The sequence below is a fragment of the Apis dorsata genome, unplaced genomic scaffold (assembly GCF_000469605.1).
Source record: "Apis dorsata unplaced genomic scaffold, Apis dorsata 1.3 scaffold_111, whole genome shotgun sequence".
Lineage (NCBI taxonomy): Eukaryota > Metazoa > Arthropoda > Insecta > Hymenoptera > Apidae > Apis > Apis dorsata.
The window spans coordinates 448,758-454,308 of NW_006263406.1; the positions used below are offsets into that span (position 1 = coordinate 448,758).

Genomic DNA, 5,551 nt, shown 5'->3' on the forward strand with positions numbered 1-5,551 from the left:
GCGCCCAAGGTTTTTTCCTTTTAACCACGACGAGAACGTTCCTGGAATTCGGATTTCTCCGACCGTGAACATTCGCCTTGGCTATTTTGCAATTTCGCGTGGAGGACCGCGTCGGCCCGTGATAATTTCCTTTAAAAAACCCATGGCCACCGGTCCGACGTAGCACGCGGGTTGCGAGAGAAACGACCGGCCTACATTCAGCGCGACGAATCGGCGACAAATAATAATGAAAACGGCCGCTTTTGCCCGTTGCGTAATTCACGGGATGCATGGGAACGTAGGGAGGGGAGGGGAAAAAAGTTGCGGTACGCCGCGGGAATCCGTACGAGGAGGAGGAGGAGAAGGAGGAAAAGGAGGAGGAGGAGGAGGACGATGCCCTTCGCCTGAATTTGTCTCCATTCGTCGCCCTTCCAATCTCTTCCCTGGCTACTACGTATAGTATATACACGGCCATAGGTGGCAATAGGTCGTGCACGCGACCGCACCACTACACGATCGAGTATATGTGCCAAGGCTGAAGAGTCGAGAGCGTGTATACGTAGATGCGCGTCGAGGATGCCTGTTCAAGCATAAACAGAGAAACCTCGTCATCGACGTCCACGCGTCGATGAGACGTCATCGGAGAAATGATCAACTTTTTTGCTCAACGCTCTCTTCCCCTCCTCCTCCTCCTCCGCCTCTTCGTCCTCGCAACCCGATAGCCTCAGTTTTTCGCTCGATTAAATCCTCGCCGATATCCGCTCGATCGAATAATTATCCGTTCACGGGAAGGCAGGAAATTTTGGACAACGAAAACAGCCAGCGTGCCTGTCGGGTCGAATGGGGGACGCGCATAGGCGCTCGATGAATGGGGGAAATAGGTCGAGACGGGTTTTTGGGGCAACGAGGACCGATTACCAGACTCTATTCGAGAGTTCTCGCTGTTCGGATTGAAAGAGAAAGAAAACAAGGAGGGAAAAAAAAAAAAAAAAAGAAAAAATTTCTCGTCCCTCCGATTGCGTGCCATCCAACGCGTATATAGATACATCGAAAAAAGGTTGGGGCGTGCGTCTCGCATTAACTGCGGCAAAATCTGCAACAAGTGCAACAAAAGGCGGAGGGTCGGGTGTCGAGGGAGGAAAAGACGATGTCCACGAGCGAGAGAGGAACGTGGGTGCCCTTGTGTATTTGACCGTGTGAACGGTTTTGGGACAAGGCGCGTACACGCGTGGAATGCGATGTGTTCCCATCGCGCGGGCTACACACATACGCCCGAATGAAATATAGTTCGTGGAAGGTAAAACCAGCACTAGCAGCGCCTCTGCATAGCCACAGTTTGCATACTTAACGTGGTCGAGCAGCGGCATTGATGGAAGGAAGGGCGTCCATTCCCTCTCTCTCTCTCTCTCTCTCTCTCTATCCTTCTTTGTCTCCTTCTTTGAATCCATTCGCCTCTTCTTCTTCTTCTTCATCATCTTTTTCTTCTTCTTTTCCTTTTCCATTTCCCTCCCGTCGCCTATTCTTTGTTTCATTCGCGACCATTCCTCGTCCTCCTCCGCATTCCACGAATCTTCGATCCCAAGATCGTCCCAGTTTTCTTCATTGTCCATTTAATATGCATTAGTGGATCTCTGAACACGACTCCGTTCGTGGATCATGCCACGACTCGATATAGGGATCGTGCTGGAACGCTCCGCGCCACTGAAAAAACTCTTCGAAACGACCCCCAGGGCAAGAAAAGAACAATCGGCCGATACGTGGTCGTATTCGACGTATTCGCATTAATTAACGCCCCTTGCACGCGTGATAATGAAAGCCGGATAGGGGGCAGTCGCTCGATCTCCTTAACTCGGCTAGCACCGCTTCTCGGTTAATTAATACCGATCAATTCGCACCGTCGAAGGTGATGCCGGACGTGACGGCGGAAGTCAGACACTGTGCCCGGATTTTCCAACGATGATGAATCTTTTAAAGCGGAGATCGAAGAATTTCGATGAAAGTTTAATATAACCTTCCGTTTATACCTTTTCTCTTTCTCTTTCTCTTTACAAATCGATAAAGTACAATGCCGCAATGATTTTTTTTTTTTTTTTTTTTTTTTGATCATTGACCGTTAACTTATCATTAATTAATCGACAATCTCTGAATAAATAGAAATGTAAACGAGCGCAAAATTAATCTACGCGATCTAAAAGCAAGGATAGGGATATACAAACGTGTTAAGTTCGCAAGCAAGGAGAAAACACTGGTCACAAAAGGCGATCTTTATCCATGTGAACTCCTTGCGCAACGAATGTCGACAGTTGCTACAGCCATTATATCTTCTAACGCAAATGTACATACAAGCGCGTAAAAAATCATGGATGGCTTCGGCGAAAAAGCGACAATTGATCGGCTTTTAAAAAAAACTTTCGAAGCGAATTTCAAAGCGATCGAAAATACCATGCAAGACTATATTAAATCAAAATCTGATACGAAAATTTGAATTTGATATTAGGTGTACGCGAACGTGAATTCGCGATTTAAAATTTATTTTAGTGCAGGTTTTTTTTAAGAATATTACTCGTTGATCGCTATATCGACTAGATTCACGAATACATGCGCGTGACGCCGGCGCTAGGTACGACACATAGTAACAAAATAGTGACGAAGCTAGATTCGAGGAAAGGCGCGTGCTCGCGATAAGATATTTACGTGCGTCTATGTTGATCGTGGAAACCGAAAACGGAAATAGGTAGAGAATGATTATAGAGAGGGATAACGTGAATAGAACGTCGTTGACGATCACGTTGTGACGCTTTCGCGGTGACGAAGCAATCAGAGGCATCGGTGGATCGTTATTTACGACGTAAGATGGAGCGGAGCCCGTGTCGGGTTTGCGTTTTCTTACGCAAGCCCGGGAAAATGGAGTCGGAGGCGAGATTGCGGCGCAGAATGTTAAGAACGAGGTGGTAGCGACTAACGCAATAAAAATTTTGTTTGCGACGCGTACGCGAATACAACTCGTGATACGTGAACAACGTTACGCAACCGATCGAGTCGTTGACGACGATACAAATTTTACTTACCGAGCACTTACCGGACTATTTTGTTGTCGCGGTAAAGAGGCCGAAAATTCGTGCGTTTATACTTTACGGTTCGTTTAATTCATTCGGAATCGAGGGGAACGAACACACGTCCGGGGAATAGTTTCGAAAAACGCGCGCCACGTGTCTGACCCTTTCCTTAAATGTCACAACCAACTGTCTCGTGAACCGACTGTAGAATCGTGCTAATCGTCCAACAGTGGGAATATTTTCCCGCGTTCGTGGCATGTATCGAGAAGCCTGTTTATTCGATTACAATCACCCTGTGTACATCCAAGGTCGTCCAGATGTAAACATAGTCGTCTTCGTCTCTTTCGGACCAAGTTGGTTTTTCAGGGTATTTCGATCGTGCGTAAAAGGATCCGTCGTTCTTTGTCATCGAGTCGATCGAGTTCTCGGATTCGATCCTTAGGAAGTAAATTGTTTTTCGTGAAAAAAAAAAAAAAACGGTACACGTTTGGTCAATATTTGTTGAAGTTATTGTTGATCGATGAACGAATTACGAGAATCATTTAGACCGTGTCAATGATTATTTTATCCTTTTATAAATTACGGTGAAAACGATCGAGAAGACCGACTTTGTTAATATTCTCACTTCACGATATCAAATTTATGTACACGTACATTGGCTTCTCGTTTCCCATTGGCTAGACTTCGTACATTTTGTAGAGGAGAATCTAAAACAGTTTTACGAGCGTGCAACAAACAGCTGGCGCAAACTAGACATGCGTTCTAAAAACCTCATTAATGACAATTGCATCGATTTAACGAATATTAAAAAATATTGTACGATTAATTTTGTATATATTTATCTTCGATTATATTTCGTCACCTTTGTAGATCGTAGTCGGGCCAAGTCCTTTAAAAAGTTCGGTTTACGAGAGAAATAGGAGCAGAAGGAGAGACAGACAGAAGCCGAGAGGAAGCTTCGGAGCGGAGGTCGACTCGGAATCGGTCGAGAGTGGTAAACAAGGAGGCGAGAGTGGCGACGAAACGAGGTTGGCCGAACAGTCGCGAGGTCAGTGACTAAAGAGAGAAATAACGTGGAATGCGATATAGCTGCGCCGCTCTGCCTATTGACGTTCCGAGGACCTTTTACCGAGGAACTGGCTACGGCGATCGACACCGACATCGATCGCGTGCTCCACCGCTCCCGATTTCTTCGACCAATTCGCACGCCACTGTTTTATTTCTTTCCTTGTCTTTTTCCCCAACCTATTTCTCTAACGCATCTCTATCTTTTTTTCTCCGTCCCTCTCCCAACCATTTTTACACCCCGATTCCCCTACTCACCACCCCACGAGGGAACGCAACACGCTCCAACTACCACGTATACGATTTTCACATGTCGTAGCAGTAGCTGCGAGACCATTGATATCGGCTTAACGCGTTCTCCGCGAAACCATCCGTTACGACAATCCACTTCGCCGAATCGATCTTTATCCGGTCTAGAGGAAACTTGAGACGCGTGATATATCCATAATCGATCGTATGTCATACGTCAGAGGTAAACGATCGCGCACTTCCTTTACGCCTTCGTTCTACGCCTTCGTTTTCCATACGACCGTTTACCAAGCATTCGAATACGTGAAAGAGAAACGCGCGCGCGAGCCTGACCGACTAGGGTACTGACAGCGGCTAAACAGACGATCAATGAGAATCGAAAGCGGCGTTCAAAGTGAATGCTCGAATCGATTGTCTTGCAATATTGGCGCGTATTTGTACAAGAGAAACGGATAACTATCTGGCGAAAATTCGATCGTGAAACACTGATATCGTTAACTCACACGCGTCTTTCGATTTCGCGGTTCGCAGAACATAGTCGTGGCCAAGCATGGCGCTACTCCGAAAATACATCACAGGCACGGTGTTCGATGGATACGACGCCGTGACCGAGATCGAATTCGGTGGCTATTCTATCAAACGAATTCCACGAGATTCACCTACCGTGTCAACGTGGAACGAAGAAAAACGAAGAATGACTCCGACGAAACGTCGAAACTCGAAGCCGATTGAAAGTCGATTGATGACACTGGAAATCGGTCAACACCGGCGACACTTGTTCTATGTAAACACGCGTATCAGTCACTACACACGTAAACACATACGCGTAGAGAGGAACACACGCGGTGGTCCGCGGTCGAGTTCTCAGAGAGAAACCGACAAACTTGGTTAAACCGCACTAATATTCCACGTATGAGGCCGTGTTCACGAGACACACGGCAAATGATTTATCCGTGTACGGTACAATTCATTCTGAACCGACGTATAGCGCTTGTTCGGCAGAAAAATCACGATTACTCGGGACGCAGATTCCCCGCATGAGTCGCACACAAGTTGTTTACTAGAACGCGCACCACGCCATGCCCCGTGAACATGCGTCCGCCTCCGTATTCCCCTCGTCCCGCCGAGCAAAACAAGACTCTGCGCAGTAGCCTCACGCGCACCTTCCGGGCCATGTTCGCACGAGGCGATGTATGCGCCGT

At 47.0% G+C, this 5,551-nt stretch overlaps 1 long non-coding RNA gene across 1 annotated transcript in view; it reads right to left on the bottom strand.

Moving 5' to 3' along the window:
• Positions 1 to 5,545, bottom strand: part of LOC116185153 — a 24,886-nt gene extending 19,341 nt beyond the window's left edge. Inside the window, exon 1 of the long non-coding RNA XR_004149924.1 lies at positions 5,013 to 5,545. This is a non-coding gene — a long non-coding RNA (uncharacterized LOC116185153). The remainder of the gene's footprint in view (positions 1 to 5,012) is intronic.
• Between the last annotated feature and the right edge of the window lie 6 nt (positions 5,546 to 5,551).